Genomic DNA, 23,675 nt, shown 5'->3' with positions numbered 1-23,675 from the left:
TCCTTTTATATTATTAATAAAAGTGCTGGTCTCCACCACTGACTACACTGATTTCCCTATTGATTCATTTTCAGAAAAGTTACTATGGCATGGCAGAGTATTAACCTCTTACCTCCATTTCATTTATTTCTGCTACGTGAAAAGTTCTGAATGCGAAATGATCAATATTAATACCCCTTCCACTTGAGAATTCCTACTGCAAAGTCTGAGTTTCTAGTTGAATGCTTTCTTCCACCCCCACCCCTGCTATATAACTTCAAGCTTCAGTCTCTTCCACTGAGTCTATCTAGAAGGCAGACTCATACTGAGCATTTGTGAAAAGTTGCATTACTGATGTTACATTTTAGTGGTACCATTTAGTGGTTACATTTTAAGTTTACTGGGAAGCAGAGGCATCTCCCTGGAAACCTTTTTGCCCCATTGGAAATTTTGTTTCTTAAGTACCCACATCTAGATTGCTAAAGGCTTTCAACAGCATCAGTTTTAGATTGAGAACTAATCAACCCTGACAATAGTAACACATTTTAAAATTAGAGCTTTCAGCTAGTGCTGCATTCATTAATCATTCTGGCCAACCATCTAGTTTGGCTTGATTGGATTTGATGGTGTAAACAGAAAGAATGCAATTATTTTCACAGTTGAGTTTATGTAAACAGAAATCAATTCAACCTTTAAAGTTAAGTTATTGAAATCATGCTAATGGAGAGGAATTTAGATTTGTCCCCCTCCCCCAATTCCTTATGATTTGGTTTCTGTAATAGTGACTTACACGCATACACACACACACATTTTACCTGCTCTAAAGGTTCACCCAAATGCTCAAAAGGATTTATGATCTCACTGATGTTGGACTTTCCTCCAAAAATGCATATTGCAATCCATCTGTCCCTGCCTATCATATATAGGAAGTTTTGTTCGTGCCTTCCCATTAGTTTGCAAGAAGTCCACCTAACATGTATAGTGCCTTCTTCAAGTACTCTTAATATCTTAAGGATACCATATATATATATATATATATCTATATATCTATCTTATATGTACATAATTGTTTGTATGGGCTCATCCCCCATTAGTATGGGAGTTCCTTAAAGGGAAGGCCTATTTTGGCTTTCTCTGTATCCCCAGAGTTTAGTACAGTGCCTGACATACAGTAAATGCTTCACAAATATCACTTGATGGAGCATGTAGGTTTTATAAGTTATCCCTTAAGAAAGAGGATTTCATTCTTAAGCTTCAGTTTTCACTGGCCTCCCTACAAGGTTTATAAAATCATAAAATCTCAGAGTTGGAAAGGACCCCAGAGAATATCTAGTCCAATCCATGCCTGAACGAGACTCTCCTTTACTGTATATCCAATGAGTGGTCAGTCAGGCTTTGCTTAAATACCTTCTGTGAGGGAGAACCTTATTCCTCATTAGACAGATTTGCTTTTGAGCTGTTCTGATTAAGTTTCTGTTTCTTTTTTAAAATTTATTTGTTTGTTTTTGGTGGGGCAATGAGGGTTAAGTGACTTGCCCAGGGTCACACAGCTAGTAAGTGTCAAGTATCTGAGGTCATATTTGAACTCAGGTCCTTCTAAATCCAGGATCGGTGCTTTATCCACTGTGCCACCTAGCTGCCCCAAATTTATGTTTCTTAACATTAGGATCTGTTCTTTGCCATTAGAATCTAAATCTGGTTCCTTGTCACTTCTTTTCAATTGCTTCTTGCTCTGCCCTCCAACACCAAGATGAGTAACTCTAATGTCTCTTACTCATGCCAGTCTTTCAAATATTTGAGAAGTGATATTTCCCTTAGGTCTGTTCTTCTCTGGGTTACATATCCTTGGTTCCTTTAACTGTTCCTCCCTTGGCTTGATCTCAAAGTTGTTTTCTTTTGTTTTATCTCAAGATTTCTAAAAAGGCAAACTAAAACTTGTTCCTCTCAATGCAAAGGGTGTGAGGGGGCAAGGGCTAACCTAAATACTGCTGTTTTAGTAGATTAATTGTGTCACTAATTAATCCCTGCTTCCCAGGGAAGAGAGATCAGAAGACTACATTTTTCTTGATGCCATACATGAAGTGGCACGGGGTCATATAATAGACATTTAGAGTTCAAATTGAGAGTGTCCCAGAATATCTATAACAGGCAACATACCATCAATGATCATTTTTAAAATATCCATATATTTATGGTGTTCTGTGCTATAGGGACCACGATATCTTTTCACTGATTGATATGTAAGTATGTATATATGTATGTGTACACACACACACACACACACATATATACACGTATATACTTGTGGCATTTGAATACTGTTTTTATGTAACCAATTAGCATTTAGGGCTCCCAAGGACTAAAAAATGTGCATGACACCAAAAATGTTTAGTCATTCCCCAACTGATAGGCATTCTCTCAGTTTCCAATTCTTTGCCACTACAAAAACAACTACTGTAAGTATTTTTGTACATGTGGGTCCTTTCCTTTTTCCTTTGATCTCTTTGGGATATCAACCTAGTAGTGGTATTCAAAAATAGAAGGGTTTGGATCTTAGAAGCCATTCAGAGCTATTGGAGTCCTTTGAGTAAAAAAAGAATGTCAGTTTTGTGCTGTAGGAATATCATTTTGGCATCTTTGGGCAAAGGGACTGGAGAGGCAAGACGTAGAGAGACAATTTAGATGGTTATTAGTTATTGTAACAGTTCAAGGCAGAGCTGATAAGGGCCTGAAGAAGGGTAGGGACCATGTCAGCTGAGAGAAGAGGAATGAGATGAGATACTGAAGAGGTAGAAATGACAACACTTCACAAATGATTGGATATGGAGACAAGGGGTGAGAAAGTAAAGAATAAAGAGTCAGGGATGACTCTGCTTGTGAACCTGAGTGTCTGAAAGGACAGTAGTGCCCTGGACAGAAATGGGAAAGCCACATAAGTGGCTACTGTGTAGGGGCTACCTTGCTAAATGGATTCAACATAGGTGGAAGGGAAGATTCCTACTAAGACATGGTGAGGGGTGTTTCTTAATGGTTTTCAATCACTTGGAAAGAATGGAATGAAAAGAGAATTCTTAATAACAATAAACTCCTATAATTGTGTTTTACCTTGCTTCTATCCAATTCAAAGGCTCTTTCTTTCTTTCTTTCGGGGTGAGGCAATTGGGGTTAAGTGACTTGCCCAAGGTCACACAGCTAGTAAGTGTCAAATGTCTGAGACCGGATTTGAACGCAGGTCCTCCTGAATCCAGGGCCGGTGCTCTATCCACTGCGCCACCTAGCTGCCTCTTTTATTTCTAAACAGCATTAAGATTTACCTTCCATTAATAGCTGCTGTCTCATTTAAAAAAAAAATCTCTGAGTATGATTCATCTACTCTGTGACAAGGCCAAATTACTTTCAAATTGTACCCATTAGTTTTCGATTTAATGTTATCCAAATGTTCAGTTTCTATCATATATTGTAACTGTGCCCCAGGCCTATCTACCCTCCCCCACTCCCAACTTTGCCCATCTAAGTATTAGATTTCCTAGGAAGTAAGTTAAATACTGACAGGTTCAAGGCCTATATTTGACACATATTGGCAGTCTGAACAGGCAGTTCTTTTCATTTTTTAGTGCCTAAGAGAACTGGCTAATTCAGCAAGTTGCAGATATGTACGTACCAGAAGAGGCAGTTTTTTCACCAGGTGGTCTGTACACCATAAAACCATAAATTCCAATAAGAAAGGCTAAATAACATAACTGGAGCTTTGATTAACACGCCAAGATAAAATTATATAAAGTTGTCTTCTGTATCTCACTCTGGTCTCTATTGTCTCTGGCTTTCATTATACTCTCTTGTACATGATTGCAGAATTCAGTGGGCAGTTGAGATGTAAACCAAGAGCAAATAATGTACCCTGATGAGACTACATCTAGAATACCTCGTTCAGTTCTGGGCACCACATTTTTAGGAAGGACATTCATCACCAGGAGCCTGTTTAGAGAAAAGTAATTAGGATGGCAGGAAGAGTGGAAATCACTGGTTGAAAGAAATGGAGATGTTTAATCTAGAGAATACTAAGGGAACAAATGGTAGCCATTTTCAAGCATTTGTGAAGGGCTATCCTCTGGAAGGGAGATTAGCCTTATTTTGTTTGGCCCTAAGGGGCAGAATGAAGAATAATAGATTGAAGTAAAGGAAATAAAAAGCCCCAACAATTAGTGCTGTCTAAAAGTAGAATAGGCTGCCTCATGAAGCAGTGAGTTTCAGGCACTGTGAGATCCACTCAAAATCTGTATCACAGAATTTTCTCCCCCTCCTCTATTCACTTACTCTCTGAGAATGGAGCTTATTTACAGAGTAGAAATTTCACATTTTGGATTCCTCAAGAAGGTGGTTCTTTTTGTAAAGAAGAAAGACAACCCTCCCCCATAAGACAAGCAATTGAAGATTCTTTCCTTTTTAGGAAATAAACTCTTGGAGGGTAGAGATGGTGCAGGGTGTGTTCTATACACAGGGAAGCACAGTTAGGGCTCCTAAAGAAGGGGAATACAAAGACAGGAAGATGGGAGGACTTCCAAGGCAAAATGTAGAGTTCCTTATTTGTAGCATGATGTGGGAGAGAGGGGATGGCAGGTGTAATCACTATAATTTCTTAACAGCTATGATCAGTAAATATACACTTCTGAGCTATTTTAGTTTGGGCAGAATTAAGGAAGAAAAATTTGTCATTGTGTGGAGAAAATTTGATTTTTTTTTTGTTTTCTAGTGAAATTCCCTATTCAGAATAAAAAAAAGATGTCAGAGAAAGTGTGCCTTTGATTATAATGGAAAATATGAAGTTTTAAATCATCTCACCTCCCACATTGAAATTCTCCAAGACAGGACTCAAAAGGAGCTCAGTTTTAAAATTCTAGTGTGGGTGGATAAGTGTTCATAGCATATTCTTACTGTTATTGTAGATAGGAATTTAAATGTAATGACAGAAATTGTTAACTTCAAGGAAATAAGAGCTTGAAGTGACACTATTAAAGTAGGTTAGTCACCAAATATGACTTAGTGCTTCCTTTATAATATTCTAAAGTATTATAATCTAACAAGGAATGCCATCTAGAATTTTTATTTACTAATTGTTTAATGGAAAGAGTGCTGGACTCAGGCACAAGAGCCTCTGACGTTTAATAGCTGTGTATGACTACAGTCATGACATTAACCTTTCTGAATCTCAGTAAGGGGCATATGTGAGAAATGTGGTAGACATATAAAAAATGATAAGATTTGGTGATTGACTATACAGTCACAGAAAGTCTGGAAGAGGGGTTGGTTTTGGGGGAAAAATATGAGTTCTATTTTGGACATGTTGAGATTGAGATGGCTATGTCAAATGCAATTTGAAAAGTCTAAATAGTAGCTAGGTATGGTACCTGTAATTCCAGCTAGCAGCGAACCTAAGTGTAGCATATCTTAAGTTCTAGAATTCTGAGCTGCAACAGGTTATACCAATTGGCCTTAATATGGTGATCTACTGGGGTTTGGGGAGAAGGAACAAGATTGCTTGCAAATAAGGGCACTGGCCCCTATCAAAACCAGAACACATCAAGTTGCCAATCAGTAGTGATTAGGTCCTAAGAAGCCATTGCACTTCCACCTTGAGTGAGATGAGGGGAGAGGTTTTTTTTGTTTTGTTTTGTTTTTTTAGTGAGGCAATTGGGGTTAAGTGACTTGACCAGGGTCACACAGCTAGTAAGTGTTTTAAGTGTCTGAGGCCGGATTTGAACTCAGGGACTCCTGAATCCAGGGCTGGTGCTCTATCCACTGCACCATCTAGCTGCCCTGAGAGGTTTTTTTAAAAAAAAAAAAAAAAAGGAAAAATGTTTTCTAGGTAGTTGGGCAAGTTGGACTAAAGACCTGGGAGTAATTTTTATAAAGATGATAATTAAGCCTATCAGAACTGATGAGGTCATCAAATGAAAAACTCTAGAATGAAGAGGGCTCAGGACAGAATCTTGTGATATAACCACAGTTAGGGGGCATAATATGGATGGTGAGTCAGCAGTGAAGACTGAGAAGGGGAGATTAGCCAAATAGAAAAATGAGAGCAACATCACCAAAATGCAGAAAGAAGGTGGTCAACAATGCCAAATGCTACAAGGAAGTCAAGATTGATGAGGATAGAGAAAAAGCTATCAAATTTGGCAACTTTGGAGAAAGTGATTTCAGTTGAGTCATCAGGAGAGAAGCCATATGCAAGGGGTTGAAAAGAGAAATAAGTGGAGGCAGCAAGTACAGATTGCTTTTTCTATAGGTTTGCCAATGAAAGGGAGGAGAGACGTAAGACAGGAACTTGAGGAGATAGTAGGGTCTGAGGGTTTTTAAGATTAATAGAGACTTTGGAGATTTATTGATAGGTACTAGGAGATAAGGAGACATTAAAAATTAGAGTAGATTATTGTGGGTACAACCAGGGGAGATGATGGAACATGTAAAGGAACTGGCTTGATGGCTATCTTTTCATCCGAGTATGCATGGCTTGCTACAGTTTGGTTAGCTGTAGTCATAGCATCATTAACATATTATAAATCATAGATTTAGGGCTGTTAAGTACCCTTAGAGTCCAAATCCCTTATTTCACAAATGAGAAAAATAGGCCAACTCAGGTCCTCTATCAAGTTCACTTTTGTTTTATGTTACTTTGCTTGTGTTTCTTTCTCTACTAGGAGGTAGTGTGGTATAGTGGAAAGAGCTCCAACTTTGGAATCAGAGGATTTTACCTTTAATGCTTACCATTTGTGTGACCAGGAAAAATCACTAACTTCCCTGGGCCACAGTTTCCTCATCTATAAGATGAGGGGGTTGGACTACATGGCATATAAGGGTTCTTTGAGCTCTAGATTTATGATCTTATGATTCATGATTTCATCAGTTCTTTCTTCAAAGATACAGGTTGGGGGCAGCTAGGTGGCACAGTGGATAGAGCACTGGCCCTGGAGTCAGGAGTACCTGAGTTCAAATCTGGCCTCAGACACTTAACACTTACTAGCTGTGTGACCCTGGGCAAGTCACTTAACCCCAACTGCCTCACCAAAAACAAAAAAACAAAAAACAAAACAAAGATACAGGTCACTACTCTTCTGACCCTTCTATACTTCTAATCCATGTCTTTCCATAAATCTTCCATGGACTTATCTAATGAGTTGAAGGTTGCCTTTTGATTCTTATATTACCTCAGAGGTATGGATATATCATGGATACTGTCCATCTGTTGTTCTTCATTCTTGTTAGTTTATTTTCCAAGTATGCATAACTTTGATATCTTTTTTATATTGTTTCTCAAGTGCAAATAGTCATTGGTAATATGATGCAACATCAATCAACAAGCAGTTATTAAGCTCCCATATGCATATTTCTGTTTGCTTTTGGATTACTTACAATTAATATTTTTCCAAGGTTATGATACTCTTTAAGATTCAAATAGTCATATTCATAGATGTCATTGTGATGCTTGCATCAAGCTCTAGAATAATAAAGATCCTCCTGGAAGAGATCTATAACCACTATAAAGAGTTTGACTTAACCTCCCAGATAGGAAAGACCCAAGTTCATGAAGAATATCTACTTCCCAGATTAAGACACACGCACATGTATGTATGTGTGCATGTATACATGTATGCAAGTTTACATAGAGATACACATATGTGCATATATCATACATGTATGCATATATAGATGGAAAACCATCAGAATGTTGATCTGGGAAAGACTTAGGCAGCTCACAGGTTATACAATAAAAAGTATTGGTGATATAAAAATGTAGTAGCCACCTCAGAATAGTATGCTTTTTTTTGGGTGGCATCTATTCCAATATTGGCCTGAACTTCAACCTGATATATCACTTTATAGTTGGGCATATCTGAAAAATACAAATATAAATCATATAGAAAAAAGCATTTAATTAAAACATGAAATGCTTGTATGTCTCTACAGGATTTATAATTTAATTCCCCATTTAATCCCTCTTACTCTCTAGCATGAGGATATAGTTGCTTTTCACTTATAGTTTGAGAAGTAGATACTTAGTGTGGGCAACAGTCTGCTTTTTGAATCCTTTCTCTTGGAAAGAGCTAACAGATGTCACTTAGGCTTGGTAATTACCCCTCATTTTCTAGACTCAGGGTTAAACATACCATGTCCAGTGTGTGCATGGCCATCTTCTCCCCAGCTAGAGCTCTGCCCTTACTCATAGTCTTCAACTGGTGATGTCACCATAGTCAATAAACATTTATTAAGCGCCTATAGGGCTACAGAAAGGAAAATAGTCCCAGCCTTCTAATGGAAGAAGACAACACACAAAAAAGAAAAGGGGTAGATTGGAAAGGGGGTAGAAGGGAAGTCAGAGATATCTTGAAATAGCGCAGCCAGGTGAGAAATGAAGAGCCCAACAAGGTGTGGGTTCATGTACAATTTTCTTTTTTTTTTTTTTAAGTGAGGCAGTTGGGGTTAAGTGACTTGCCCAGGGTCACACAGCTAATAAGTGTTAAGTGTCTGAGGCCGGATTTGAATCCAGGTACTCCTGACTTCAGAGGCAGTGCTTTATCCACTGCGCCATCTAGCTGCCCCATGTACAATTTTCTAAGATATTTAACAGAATTTAACTAGATAAGTAAGGCTCTCTTAGTCCCAAGAAAGTGGCTTTTTTTGGTTAAAGGAAACTTGGGATCACTGAAATATGTTACAATTTCCTAAATGTGACCCAGCTAAACCTCCTCTTCAATTTGGACCCAACTAATTGTTTCCTTTCATCTCTAAAGAGTAAGAATAAAGGAATTCTTTCAATTGCTGACTAAAAGACCTTGTGCCACTTCAAGGTCCCAGGACTTATAGTGTTTGGGGGAAAAACAGTGAAAAGTATCTATAGTCATGGATTAAAAAGGGAAATGGGAAACTGTCAGTAATTTGGTGTGTGCTGGTAAAGGGGAGTAGGTATTTGGGATAAGCATCCAGATGACAAAATTGCTTGCTCTTCTTGGCTATGTAAGATATTAACCTGGTTGTAATTATCTGTAAACCAGTTTTTCCACATTATATAAAATTTCCTATATCAAAGTTTATATAAGTTGGATTTTTAAAAAATTACTCATGGGGCAGCTAGGTGGCACAGTGGATAAAGCACTGGCCTTGGATTCAGGAGGACCTGAGTTCAAATTCAGCCTCAGGAACTTGACACTAGCTGTGTGACCCTGGGCAAGTCACTTAACCCTCATTGCCCCGCCCCCCCAAAAACCCCCAAATTACTCACAATCATATTAGTTTTCAGTTACACACCTATTTGTTTTGGAATACTTCCAAGTTAGTATTCTCTTGACTCTGCAGCTTTAGTTGCTAGGAGGTTCATAGTTACCAGAAGATATGATCTCCTGGGGGAATCTCTAGGACAAGAGGTATAGGTTATATTATTCCTGCACTGATATCTCTTTGCTGTATTAATGTTGTGAGACAAATATTATTATCGACTGTGGTAAATATTTCTATCAAGACAATAAGGCCTTATAGTGCTTTATGCTTTTAGAGAGGTTTTTCACATACCTTATTTTTAAATACTCTAAGTTGGGGCAGGTATTATTCTTCCCATTTTCCAGAAAAGGAAATTGAGGTTCAAAGACAGTAAGTGATTTGCCTGAGCTCAGATAAAGTAGCAGAGATGAGATTAGAACTCAAGCTTTTTGGATGAGGAGTAATTTTATGTTCTTGCCAAATGAGCTCTAGTATCTAATGGATCATCAGTTAATTTAATAACAAGATCTTGCATGCTATTCTTGTGGAAAAGATGAAGAGATGTAGGTTAGATGATAGCACAATTAGATGGGTTCAATTGTGTGAATGGTTAGTTTCAGAGTAGTCATTAATGGTTCCATGTCAACTTGGCAAGAGGTCTCCAGCAGAGCTCCTTGGGGATTTGTTCTGGGTCCTGTGCTTGGATAAAGGCCTACATTTTTATAAATTTTTCAGATGACAGAAGGCCAGAAGGGATAGCTAACATAACTGATGAATGACAAAAAGACTTTGACAAGCTACACCCTTGGGAAAAAAATCTAACCAGATGAAATTTAATAAGGATAAATGTGAAGTTCAAAAACCCAGATGTAACTCTTCAAGAACAAAAAGGGGGAGCAATGTTTAGATAGCAGTTTATTTGAAAAAGATCTGGAAATTCTGTCCTCTGGGGAAACTGCCCTGTTTCAGGGCCATCTTCAGTGCCAGGACATCGAAGGATCAAGATCTTTTCCATCTCCTGTCCCTCAGAGCCCACTTCAATGTAAACAAGGTCCTTCTTCCTCCATCCACTCCTGCCCTCTGGCTTTCCTACCTACCTCAGTCAGCTCCTTCCTTCAGTGAGACCCCTTCTCACATAGCATAGTGATAGCTATTAGAAGGTTGAATCTCCAGTCAGGATCTCTAACAGTCTAACCTCGTGTTCCCCTCAACAGACCTATTCTCCGATACTGATACTCTGACTGGACTTGCTCCTTAATTGTGAGCATGCTCCTACCTCCTTATACTCAGCCCACAGCAAGCTTCTGAACTCCCAGCTTCTGATGTACAAGTGCTCTCCTTCTCTACACCATGTTACACCTCAAACCTATCCACTTAAATTTCCACTTAAGATCTTCCCTCCCCTTCCACTGTGCTGTCTGAAATACATGCTTCATAGTGAACAAACTTTCTTTCATCTTAAATTGTTTTCTTTTTCACTCTTTCCATCTTCTAACCTTCCTTCACTTAGACATGGCTGCATCCTAATGATCAAATGAGGTATTAGTAAAGAGCCATAGTAAATAAACCAACTGAACTCTATACGATCCTCTACCTTCAAATCCCTCTCCATCTTGTCCTACCACCAATCATGCTTTGCCATAACTCTAGATTACACCTATCATCTGTCTGAACAGAGCTGGAAGAAATCACAAGAGTTTTGACTGCTTCCACTGCCAATTTGTTATCTAATCTTAACTGAGTCCTCTCTGAAGTAAGGCAATTATTTTATTCCTCCCCAATCAATTTGCTATCCTACTGTCCACAGTGTCTGTTTCAAACCTCATTTCTCCTCAATACTCCAAAAGTATCCTCTCTCCCTTACTCTTCCAAGTCAAGACCTCAATTCATACTTTACCCCCTCCCCCCCAAAATTATTGCAGAAAACCGTACCTTTGCCCTCAGTATCTCATCTCATTGAGACATGCTCTCCCACTATCTTCTCCATTCCAGTCTCAGAGAGTTGGCCTTTCTCCTTGTCAAGGAGGATATCTATCACAATCATATACCACAGCCTTTCCCCAATTGATGGGCATTCCTTTGATTGCCAATTCCTAACCACCACAAAAAGAGCTAATATGAATATTTTTGTACAAATAGGTCTTCTTCTCTTTTCTGGGATGTCTGGGAAATAAACCTGCAGTAGGATTGCAGGATTAAAGGGTATGCAGTTTTATAGCACTTTGAGCAGTTTCAAATTGCTCTCCAGAATGGTGGGATTTGAAGATAATCAGTTTTAAGATACATATGTGGGTTGTATATTGTGACTTTTTTCTTTGCAAACTTTAAGAATTATCAACTGATATAACAATTTGTAAATGGGAAAGGAATAAGCATTTATGTAGTGACTACCATGTGCTTAGCACCATGTTATGCACTTTTTACCAATATTATTTCATTAGTTACAACCACCCTGCAAGGTGGATACTAAATGACTTGCTGGGAGGAGAGGTATGTGTGTCACATACCTAAGCAAGTGTTTGTGGCTGGAACTGAACTCTGATTCTCCTGACTCCAGGCTTAGCACTGGATCAACTGAGTCACCAGCAGTCTCCAAATGTCTCAGTATAGTATAGCATACATCTCAGTAGAATCTGACTTTAGTACAACATATCAGTTTTTAGGTAGACCAATAATTTCATCCTAAGCGTAATTTGTTATATACAAACTTAAGTTCTGAATTTAACAAAATTTCCAAATATCTAATAAAACAGAAAGATTATACTAGAAATTGCAAATGTTTAATATAGCTTGCTTTTCCTTTAAAGTATATATGTACATATATATATATTTGTGTGTGAGGCAATTGGGGTTAAGTGACTTGCCCAGGGTCACACAGCTAGTAAGTGTTAAGTGTCTGAGGCTGCATTTGAACTCAGGTCCTCCTGAATCCAGGACCAGTGCTCTATCCACTCCGCCACCTAGCTGCCCCTAAAGTATATATTTATGTGATAAATCATACATGTAACAAATTCAACACATAACATTTTTGTTCATTTTATTTTGTTTTTGGCAGGGCAATGAGGGTTAAGTGACTTGCTCAGGGTCACACAGCTAGTGTCAAGTGTCTGAGGTCGAATTTGAATTCAGGTCCTCCTGAATCCAGGGCCTGTGCTTTATCCATTGCGCCACCTAGCTGCCCCGCAACATATAACTTTCAAAGATGTACTTCTAGCTTGGTAGCACAGTGAATGGAGCACTGGGCCTGAAGTCAGGCCTCAGTTCAAATCTGTTCCCAGACACTAGCTGTGTAAACCTGAGAAAATAATTTATCCTGTTTGCCTCAGTTTCCTCATCTGTAAAATAGCACCCACCTCACAGGGTTGTTGTGAGGATAAAATTAGATATTTGTAAAGTATGATACAAACCTTAAACACTACTTAAACGTTATTTTATGTGTTTAATATATTAATAAAATATTTATGTATTTAACTTACAATGAGGAATCTACTAAATCCCAAGGTAACTTATTCCACATCTGTCAGTAGTCAAGGAAAAAAAAGTCTTGGTTAACTTAAGATACATAATTTTTTATGGTACCAAAAAAACCCCAACCTTTCAAAATTGTATGAAGTTGGAGGCAGCTCAGTGGTGAAGTACACAGGACAGTGAACACTTGACTATTAGTCCAGTCTCATATACTTATCAATTGTGTGACCATGGATGGACAAGTCATTTAACCTGTTTGCCTCAGATTCCCAATCACTAAAATGGGAGGAACAGTAGCAATTTTGAGGATAAAGTGAGTTTTATATAAACTTCTTTGTAAATTTTAGAGTATTATACAAAGGCTAGCTATGTTTTCTAAAACATAGTTGGTTCATTTTCACAAAAGAAATGTTATAAATGGTGGTTAGGTTACTTGGATGTCTTCATTTAGGTTTTAGTAAGTAATTCTCAAATAAACCTGCTAGGGGTATTAGGATGAGAATAAGGAGGAAGTATAGGATGGATGCCAGTTGTCCAATGATAATGTAAGGTTGTTCAACATATAGCTTACTTATTTTGTAATATAACTTAACTACAGAACTAATAACACTAACTAGTCTGAGTTGTGGGAATTGGGGAGGGACAAATAAAGTTTGGAAGAAGGAAGAACAAAATTCCTTTATGCTCAGCACTAAACTAAAATTTTGTCAGTAGCATCATCTTAACATCTCATTTTTCTCTAGCGATAAAACCTCAATTATTTTAATGGAAATAAAGTCCCCAAATCATTTTAATGGCTCCAGAGTATTTCTATCTTTATATTATTTTCTTCCATTAGAGAATATACAGGGCAGGAAAAAAAGAAAACATTCTATAACTTATATAGAAGTGGTTTGAGTCCATATATGTGTTTTTTGGTTAAATTTGAGAATTCTTGAGGAAGGGGGTAACTACAGGTTTTTATACTCTGGAAATTAATTTATAACCGTGGTTCAGAGTCATTCTTGGGGAACAATATAAATTTTCCATATATAATATTGACATCCTCTTTAAGTTTTCTAAAATCAGAAGGCTCACAACAAATTTAAAATATTCACATTTCAGTTTGCCAATCTTAAACATTTCTCTCATCACTTCCACCAGGAAACTAATTTTTCCTAATCAAAAATAAAAATGAGTCATGGTACTACAAGCCACTGATTTTTATAGAAATATTAGTGACCTTTGAACTAATTTTCTATTGCTCTAATATTCATTATAGTAACAATTCTAATTACCTCTAATTTCAGTCATTTGTTTTCGAACAAAAAAGTTTTATAGCTGTTGTCTCAGAGACCATCTAGAAACTTTCTCAGTTTATTGATTAGGAGTTGTAAGTTCTTAGAGGTCATGTTCAAGGAGTCAGTGTGGTACAGTGGAATATCAAAACTGCCCAATGCAGTTCTAGGTGCTGGAAAGTGAGGTTGGTGAGAGAGGATACAAATGTAGTATCGGTCATACTCTTTGTTTGAAAAGCTTATAACCTTGTTGGGTATAGTTGTCTAAGGCAGGAAACAGAAAACAATATGAACTGGAATATAATTAAGTGTCAAATTGGGTGAGTGATGAGAGTTGAAAAATATATCACTGCAGTCCAAGATAACCAAGTCTTCCTTTTTTAACACATTCAGTCAGACCTTCTTTACATAATTACTATGCAAACTATTATCCCTGGTTCTTCCTTATAGCTTGGGTTTAGAAGGATCCTTGAAACACCATCAGGCTCAGCTCCAGGTCAATTCATTTCAATAGACATTTATTTATTTATTAAGTACTTACTAGTTCCTCAGACAATGCTAAACAAAGGGGATACAATTTTTAAAAGCCTCTTGCCCTCAAGGAGCTTACAATCTAATGGGGGGGGGGAGAAGCAACATAAAAGAGGCAAGAAGTGGGGTGGAGAATCATAACAGTATTAACTTGTTTTGTGAAGCTGAAACTCAAAGCAGCAGATACAAAATGGAGTGAGCTTAGAGTGGATAGATGGCCAGCCCTGGAAAAAGGAAGAGTCCAAATCTGGCTTCAGATAGCTAGTAAGCTGTGTGACCCTAGGCAAGTCAGTTAACCCTGTTTGCCTCAGTTTCCTCACCCATAAAATGAAGTGGAGAACGAAGTGGTAAAATATCTTTGCTAAAAAAACATCAAATGGAGTCAGGAAGAGTTGGGACTGAACAATAGTCTCTTTCCTGCCCTCTTTAAAAGAAGGCATAGGGAGGACTTTGATACCCCACCTTGCCATTAGAATGAAGTGGTGCCCATCAAGGCCAGAATTGACAGCACGGTGACGAGATTAGAAATGATGAGTTTATCTTGGGTCATCTCATTCTAAGGAGTTGAAACCAGGAAGGGCAGCAGAGGAAAAGTCATACTCCATCCCATTTTCAAGAAAAGAAAGTATTGTTATGAGGAAAGAGGATAAAAAAGGTCAATTGACTTAGATATCGAGTAAATATATATATATATGTATTATATATTTTCATAATGCTGCATTTTCTGACAACATTTGTTCTGCTGTGGAACTGAGACTGTGATTTCCATTGGTTTGACAAGCAATGCAATACTAAAGAGTAGGGACATGTAGGAGTTGAAATGGATAGAATACTAGGTCTGTAGCCTGGAAGACTCACCTTCCTGAGTTCAAACCTGGCCTCAGACACTAGCAAGTCACTTAATCCTGTTTGCCTCAGTTAACAAACCACCGAACAACAGCACACCTCAGTAGACTGTTAGTTGGTGCAGTGGATGGAGCCCTGTGCCGGGAATCAGAAAGAACAAGGTTCAAATCTAGGCCTCCGATACTTGCTAGCTGGGTGACCCTAGGCAACTCCAACTTTTTGCCTGTTTCTTCAACCGTATACAGTGCGGAATAGTTGTGAGGGGCAGATGAGATTTTTTGTAAAATGGTTAGTGAAGTGTCTGAAAGATAGGCGTTTAATACTTATTCTCTTCCCTCTTCAAACGTTCTGGAGGCTAGTCATTACTTAGTCACTAGCCTAGTGCAGCTGGTGGAAGTGTTGGACTTGGAGTCAAGTTCAAATGCAATTTGACTGATTACCTATGTAACTGTGAGGAAGTCATAACTTGAGTCCTGTTTTCCCCATTTTCAAAACAAGGCAGTGCCTACCTCACTTTGACCTTGTCAATAAAGAATGGTCTATGTACCAGTTATTAGAGATCAATTTCTTTGCATCTGGCTAGACTAATCCTCCAAACAGGGGCATGCACTCTCGGGAATTCATTGAAGGGAGCTTAGAGGTCCGCCCTCTCATTTTCTAAATGAGAACACAGGTCCAGAGAAGTTAAGCTGCTTGCCCAAGGTCACCCAGGTATTAAATAGCAGAGCCAAGATTGGGAACCACCCAGGTACTCAGGAAGCTAGGGCAGTTTCCTCCTTACTCAAAACACTCATTAAGTGCCCAATTAGTTAGACCTTGTGCCAAGAGCTGGGAATACAAAAAGCTCCCTCAAGGAGCTTACTATCGAATGGGGGAAGCAACATGACAACAAACATATTCACAGCAAACTACATACACGATGAGTAAAAAATAAAAGGCGGAAGGTAAGAGGGGTTAGAAAGGCCAGCTTCTCCAGAGCCGGCACTTCCGGGATCATCAGCGCACGAATACTTGTGGAGCTTCCACTACCCCGTCACCAAAATGAGAAACTGGGGCGTGTTAATGGACCCTGCCGTAGTTTAAATTCACACAGCTCATATCGGCAAAGTTTAAATACATGAAAGCATGGTGCAGTCACTTCAATTGCCCGTTTTCTGTCCGGGGACATGAAACGGTCACTGACCGTGCCCCACGGAGCTTCCCACGAGCGTCCCCCCCTCCTCCGGGGGCTGTCCGAAAGGGGCGTCTCTAGACCGAAGACCAAATCCCTTCTCAAACCTGGACCCGGAAGAGCCAGCGTGGGGAGGGGGCAGGCGGCGATAGCCACAGCTCCGAGGCCGGGGGAATGGGCCCGAGAGGAAGGGAAACCGGCGGCGGCCCCCGATCTCACGGGCGCGTCGGACAAACACATCCGGGTCACTCGTCCTCGGCCGCCACCCCGCCCCGAGCACTGAGCGCTGAGCGAGCGTCCGCCGCGCCCACCCGAGAGAACGAGCGAGCGAGCGAGCAGAGGGAGAACGCGCTGGGGCCGGCCCGTGACCGGGGCCGTTCCTGCGAAGCGGACCATGGACTTGATTGTTTTTCAGGCACCGTCCACGGGCCGCCCGTAGGGGTCACGCAGAAAGGGCAGCGGGGGCAACAGGGAAGGGGGTGTTCAGGGCTGGAGGTGGATACGGGGAGCAGAGAGCGGGAGGGGGGGGGGGGGCCGCGGCGAGGGCGGGGGGGGGGGCGGAGGAGGGGGAAATAGCGGGAGGGGAACCGCCCTTGGCCGGGACCCGGATGCCCAGCGGCCCCGGTCCCGCGATCTTCCTAAGAGGCCTGAAGCGGGCAATCTCAGTCTCGCCCTCAGAGGCTCCCGCGCCCCGGCCAGATAAAACTTTAACTTGCGGCCTCACGCTTTTCTCTAGCTCCTCGCTTCCCCCTCTGATTGATTCCTTTGACTCGCCGTCTTCTCTTAGCTTGGGGCGGGACTTCCGGTCCCGAAGTTGTGTGGCTTCCGGCGGGAACTAGAAGACCTGATCGTGGGCAGTGTTCTGGGCCGCCGGCCGCTTAGGACAAGAAGGTGGAACCCGGTATTTTCTCAGTGACGTCGGCTTCGCCGGCTCAGCACCAGGTTTTACTTTCTTGGTCTGGCTATCTGGCTTTCCCTCCCGGATCGGGTAGTCCTGCTCTCGCCGGAAGTCGTTCAACTGCGGGACAAGAAGTCCCGCCTCCTCCCCGAAGGGAAGACGGTGAGCCGGAGGAGTCAGTCAGAGGGGAGAACAGGAGCGATTCAGCCAGCAAACAGGTAAGTTATTATCTGGCTAGGGCGGGGGGTTGGGGGCGGGGACCGTCCGGCGTCTGGGCTGAGCCCCAGCGGCGGCGTGGGGATCGCGGGGAGGGGCAGCTGGCCTCCAGGATCTCCGCTGGGGCCTTTCGCTCCCTCTTCCTTCCCCCCTCCCTCTCCCTCTCCATCCCTCCCCCTCCCCCCTCCCTCTCCCTCCTCTCCATCTCTCCCTCCTCCTCTCCATCTCTTCCTCTCTTCCTTTTTCTCCTCTTTATTTCTTCCCTCGTGGCTTGTCTCTCTTTTCTCCTTCAGTCTTCCTCACCCCTTCTCCGTCCTCCGCCCCTTTTTTCTAGGTTTTATCCATTCTCCTGAGCCTTCCTCTCTTCCACCCTCCTCTCCCACTTCACATCACAGTTGACTCTGATGGAGATTATTCTCTCTCCCTCCCCTCTAACCCTAACCTCCTACACGTTCGCTCTGTGCAGGCTCCGGTGCTGGCGTTGCAGTGCCTGTCAGCACACAGTTTGGGTGGGGGGGGTGTCCTAGTATGGGACATCATTCCTTCCTCCATCCACAGGTACTCACCCTCCTCTGCACCTCAGATTATGAGATCTGATTATTACCCCTTATCCTTCTCTGAATAAAGAATTCTGTATAAGCCTGGAGATTAAAAGTTAACACAAACGTCTTCAGCAACTGTTTTTTTTTTATTAGGCAGCAGCACACACCATTTGCTGTCAGCACTACCACCTGGGCCTTTTTGTGTAAGTGATACAGATGTAGGTGAATAATTGGTTATTACCTACTGCGGCAGGGCTGATGACTAGGAACATCACCACAGGAACTTATAGCTGCATGGTGAACACACTTACACGTCTCCATCCCTCATTAAACCAACTGGGAGATCTGGTGGTTACCTCAGAACATTCTAGATGTTGCTGTTTTATATGGTGCCCCCTGATTTCCACTTTCGGAGTGATTTTAAACTTCTATTTTGTCATCCTTTTATCATGATACACACTTTGGGGTATTGGGTCTTTACTCAGTTTCTGTTTGTCACTGCCCTTTTTCCTGAAGTTAGGATTACACTATCTGAGATGAATCAGTGGAAAAGATTAGCTTCCCTAGAAGACAGCTTCAAGGTAGTGGAGTTTTGGTGGGCAGAACTGTTACTTAACTCTATGACCAAGTAAGAAGGGAGAGGACAATGAGAAGTACTGATTTAGTGCAATGTATGATTTTACAGTGGCTGCATTTTGTATTCACATGTCAGCCTGATATAATTTTTTGTTTCTGCCTTTGTGTTAGCTTTCTCTTGAGTCAAAGTGGCTCATGTCCCTTTGATCACTTTCCTATTGCTCCACACTGCTGCATGTGCCTGTCAGATGTGCCTTAGGGAAAAAAATTTCAGATCCTTCACAAGGTTGACACCAAGATCTCTGTTCAAATGTTTTCCTCTGAATCAATTTATTTTAAGTAGAAGTGATATAGAATGAGAAGGGGTAGCAGGAAGTATAGGTTGAGTAATTTTTGAAGGGGTTAGGGTAGCTGTAGGCTTAGTCAACCTGGTGTGGCCAGGAGTGATAGGTAGCCTATACCCTGTTCTTTCACTTTAACTCAGCTGATTTTGGGGTTCCATCTGGGTGCATTGACTAAGTAGCTTCCTTTTATTTCTTTTGGTAGCATACCCTAGCTAACATTAGGGAATCATAAGTGAAATGATAGGTTTGAATCTGGAAGAAGTGACAGGGGGCATCATAGAGAAAGTAGCAAGAGGAAAAAGAAGACAGTAATGGGGAGAATTCCTCTATGTATTCGGGTGTCTCCTCTGCAACTTTGAAATGTATATTAATTGGCCTAGCTTAGCCCCTCCTAGCAACTGTCATTATCTGTCCTGTGTTGAGCACTAATTTGTGTTCTTTGCTTAGGCTCTTAACAACTGAGATCTGAACCTTCAGGATCTCTAGACTTTTCCTACACTGCTACCCTTGTCAGCTCCTGCCAGTATCAGGGGTGTTGCTAAGAACATTGACAATAACTTCTGCTTTAACTGATGATATGACTATTATTATTGATGGAAGCAGTGGGTGGATGGGTGGTGGTGGTGAATCTCATGGGGCTCTCATGGATATAGTTTCTGGCTACCACAGGAATTGAGTTCTGGGGAAAGGGTGCTCACAAGCAGAACATAATAGCAGCTATAGTTGTTCTGATTGTAATAGACTTTAAGGGATGACACGGTCAGCATTGTAGAGGGTGGGGTCTTCTACCAGCCATTGAGAAAACAAAATTTTTATGTAATGTTTTCTCATTTTTACTTTGGTTCCTTTTGAGAGATTGGAGAAAACAAGATTATTTCAGAATAAAGTTAGTTGCTTTTTACTACACAGCCTTCTCTTTTTTCTATGTGAGAAAAGTATACTTTAAAAAAATGACTTACCCTCAAAGCTTTGAGGGGGGTTGTATGAACATCAGTCCTTATTTTTGTAGATGAGACAACATAAATGCAGAGGAGTCAAGTGACTTGCCTATAGTCATATATGCTGTAGTCCATTTCATTTTTCTAGTAGAATGTAAACTTCTTGACAGTATAGCCTATTTTTAGTTTTGTTTTTGTATTCCCACTGCCAACTATGTGCCTTGGAGTATAGGTGATTAATACATGTATAAATTGAATTTATTGTTGAGCTATTAAGTGTCAGATATGGGATTTGAATACAGATCTTTGGGCAGTACATCATATTCATTTCCCTATCTATTATACCATTCTCTTCTGTGCCTATATTATGTCACAATTACTTAATCGTTTGTTAGGAGAATTGGTTTTCACTTGTTTCCTGTCAAGGTTAGGGTCTGCCCATAAGTCTGGTCAGAGTTGTGGTATCATATTTGGGTTAAGGTTAGTCCATTTGTCTCAGTAGAGGATGGTTTGTTTGAGTTGAGCTTGAGTTGGTTAGAGATGGTCTTTTAGTCTAGATCTGTGTAGGTAATTTTCATTTACAATGATCAGACTTGGGTTGGGATTGATTTGACCAGTTGAAGTTCCATCTTCATCAGACTCACTCAGGATCTGTTGTTTTATTTGGACCTTTTGGTTGGTGATGGTCTGGATCTATAGTGACCTGAATAACTTTTTTCTTCTTCGCTCTCCTTAGTCCCTTGTCTTAACTTCTTAGTTCCTTTTTTCTGGACCTGTTAGTCATTAGACTGATTGGAACTGGAGTGGGCTGATGAGTGTTGGGATGGGCACAAAAGAAAACTCGAGGGAGAGTAGAGTGCCTGCTAAGCAGTATTTTTCTTGACAAATTTATAATTGGTTTATGTAGAGATTTTTTCAGTGACTATAATGCAAATACTTTGAGAGGGGAAAGGGAACTTCTTTTGGTCCACAGTGGCAAAAGGGATTTGACAGATAATTCAATCAATTAACAAGCATTTACTAAACCCTAGGAATATACTAAAGAGGTGAGAACAATCTCAGTCCCAAAGGAACTTACATTCCAATGAGGGAAACATGTAGATGTAGATGTATGTGCATATGTGTCTAAATATGTACACAAACATGCATATACAGTACATGTGGGGGGAACAGCTAGGTGGCACAGAGGAAAGAGTGCTAGGTTTGGAGTCAGGAAGACCTAAATTCAGATCTGACCTCGTACATTAGCTGTGTGATCCTGGGCAAGTCACTTAACCCTCTTTATCTTAGTTTCTTCACCTGCAAAATGAACTAGAGGAGGAAATGGCAAATCATTCCAGTATTTTTGCCAAGAAAACCCCCAAAGGGTCATGAAGCATCAGACATGATATATACAGGGGCAGCTCGGTGGCACAGTGGATAAAGCACCAGCCCTGGATTCAGGAGTACCTGAGTTCAAATCCGGCTTCAGACACTTGACACTTAGTAGCTGTGTGACCCTGGGCAAGTCACTTAACCCCCATCGCTCTGCCAAAAAAAAAGATATATACGAAGAAGATACAAGGTAACCTTACAAAAGTAGGCAGTAGCAGGTGGCGGTTGGAGCACAAGGAGTCTTGAAGGAAGCCAGGGATTCTAAGGGTCAGAGTGAGGAAGAAGAGCATTCCAGGGCAGGGAGGGCAGCCAATGCAAAGGAAATGAAAGAAGAGGTCAAGTGCCTTGTGTAAGGAACAGCAAGTAGGCCAATATGGCTGTTTTACAGAATATGTGTGGAAGGGACTACTGGAAAGATAGAAAGGGACACCAGGTTGCAAAGAGCTTAAATGCCAAACATAGGAATTTATATTTTATCCTAAGGAGTAATAAGGAACTATTTCTTTTGTGGGGGTGGATATTTTTAGATATGAGTATTAGGAAAATCACTTTGGTAGCTATGTGGAAGATAATTGGAGAGAAGGACATGAAGCAGGACAGACCCATTGTAGTAGTCCATGGAAAAGGAACTGAACTAGGTGGTGGCTGTGTGAATGGAGAAGAGGGGGTTGTATTTGAGAGATGTGAGATATTGTGGAGATAAAAAGGTCAAGGGTTGGAAATTGGCTGTATGTAGAATGAGGAGAGGGAAGAGTAAAGGATAATGTTAAAGTTGTGAACCTAGGTCATTCATTGGTCGTCTTCAAGAGTGAAGGATGCGCAGTGGAAAAAACACCAGCCCTGGATTCAGGAGGACCTGAGTTCAAATCTGGCCTCAGACTCTTGACACTTACTAGCTGTGTGACCCTGGGCAAATCACTTAACCCTCATTGTACGGCCAAAAAAAAAAAAAAGTGAAGGATGAATAAAAAGGAAGTTAGGAGAAGGATTGGGTTTTTGTGGAAAAAATGAGTGTCAAACCAAGCCAAGCCAGGGTCTTTCACTGAGATTTAGCCTATATGTTGAAGGAGGGAAAACATCATTGAAAAATTCTAAGACTGATCAAACCCAGGAATGACAACCAATTTCCTTTGCTTAGGTCAAGGAACTGTACAAATTAATACCACAAGTAGAGTCTCTTGCAATGTCGAACTACATGCTGCATATGGACTCAGAAAACCATAAGGCATTTAAAAATTAATTACTTTTTAAAAAATAAGTTTTTATTAATATTTTGTTTCTTACATTACCATAGTTATCCCAAGTATCCATTCTCTCACCTTTCCAGAGAGCCATCTCATACAATGAATAGTATTTTTTATAGAGAAAAAAAAATAAGTATAACTGATGAATACATTGAAAAAAGCCTTGAAAACATGCCTCCATGAAGGGATGGGTTGGGGTATCCTCATTTGAGTCCTGCTTGATTTTTATAATTTTGTTACATTTATTTTTTATTTTTTTGATGAGTCATTTTTTCCATTTATGTTATTTTAATTACAGTCTATTCTCTTGGTCCTGCTTTCTTTGCTTTGCATTACTTCATACAAACCTTTCCATACTTCTCTGTATTCATTACACACATCACAGTAATATTCCATTATATTCATGTACCACAACTTGTCCAGTCATTCCCCAATTGATGTGCATCTACTTTGTTTCCAATTTTCAGCTAACACAGAAAGTGCTGCTATTCAGCACTTGCATGTTTTGTGGGATGCAAGTTTGACACCTCTGCCTTAGAGTGTGCTGTTAGTGGAGAAAGATATCTGTTGGCTTAGTAACTGATGGGAAGTGTTCTGATTTTCAAGCCTACTCCCCTCATGCAGGACTGATGAGCCTCTCTGGCATTAGTTGAATTGTTGTATATAGGATATTAAACCAACAAAACATGTGCCCAGCCTCATAAGTTTATGCTACTTTTGGGATGGAAGGAAGTAGTTTATCTTTTAATGGGATGTTGGGGTACAGTTGTTTTTCTTCATGGAAAATAAGTGAACCTGAAGTCAAAAGTGACCAAAAACAAATCCATAAACAAACCTTCCCATGCTCTATGTTAAATATAATAAAATATTTTTCTAGTGGATCCATGATTTCATTAGTTTGGGTAGTTTTCTCCATTAATCCAGAGTAAAACCTCTGTGTGACTTCATAAAGACTATCACGATTTTTGTGTCTGAAAATGCTATGTGGTGGCAAGCATTCTTTTTTTTTTTAACCATAT

The 23,675-nt window shown here is 40.3% G+C and overlaps 1 protein-coding gene across 2 annotated transcripts in view; it reads left to right on the top strand.

Moving 5' to 3' along the window:
* Positions 1-17,364: 17,364 nt before the first annotated feature.
* ZNF407 (zinc finger protein 407) overlaps positions 17,365-23,675 on the top strand; it is a 660,319-nt gene continuing 654,008 nt past the window's right edge. Inside the window, exon 1 of one of the 2 annotated variants that reach the window (XM_043976868.1) lies at positions 17,365-17,640. The gene's annotated coding sequence lies outside the window, so the exon portion shown is untranslated. Of the gene's footprint in view, positions 17,641-18,342; positions 18,384-23,675 lie in introns of those variants that run through there. The other variant, XM_043976869.1, reaches the window with a different exon arrangement.

Source organism: Dromiciops gliroides, chromosome 1 (assembly GCF_019393635.1).
Source record: "Dromiciops gliroides isolate mDroGli1 chromosome 1, mDroGli1.pri, whole genome shotgun sequence".
Classification (NCBI taxonomy): Eukaryota; Metazoa; Chordata; class Mammalia; order Microbiotheria; family Microbiotheriidae; genus Dromiciops; species Dromiciops gliroides.
This window is presented reverse-complemented; position numbering and strand designations above follow the sequence as displayed.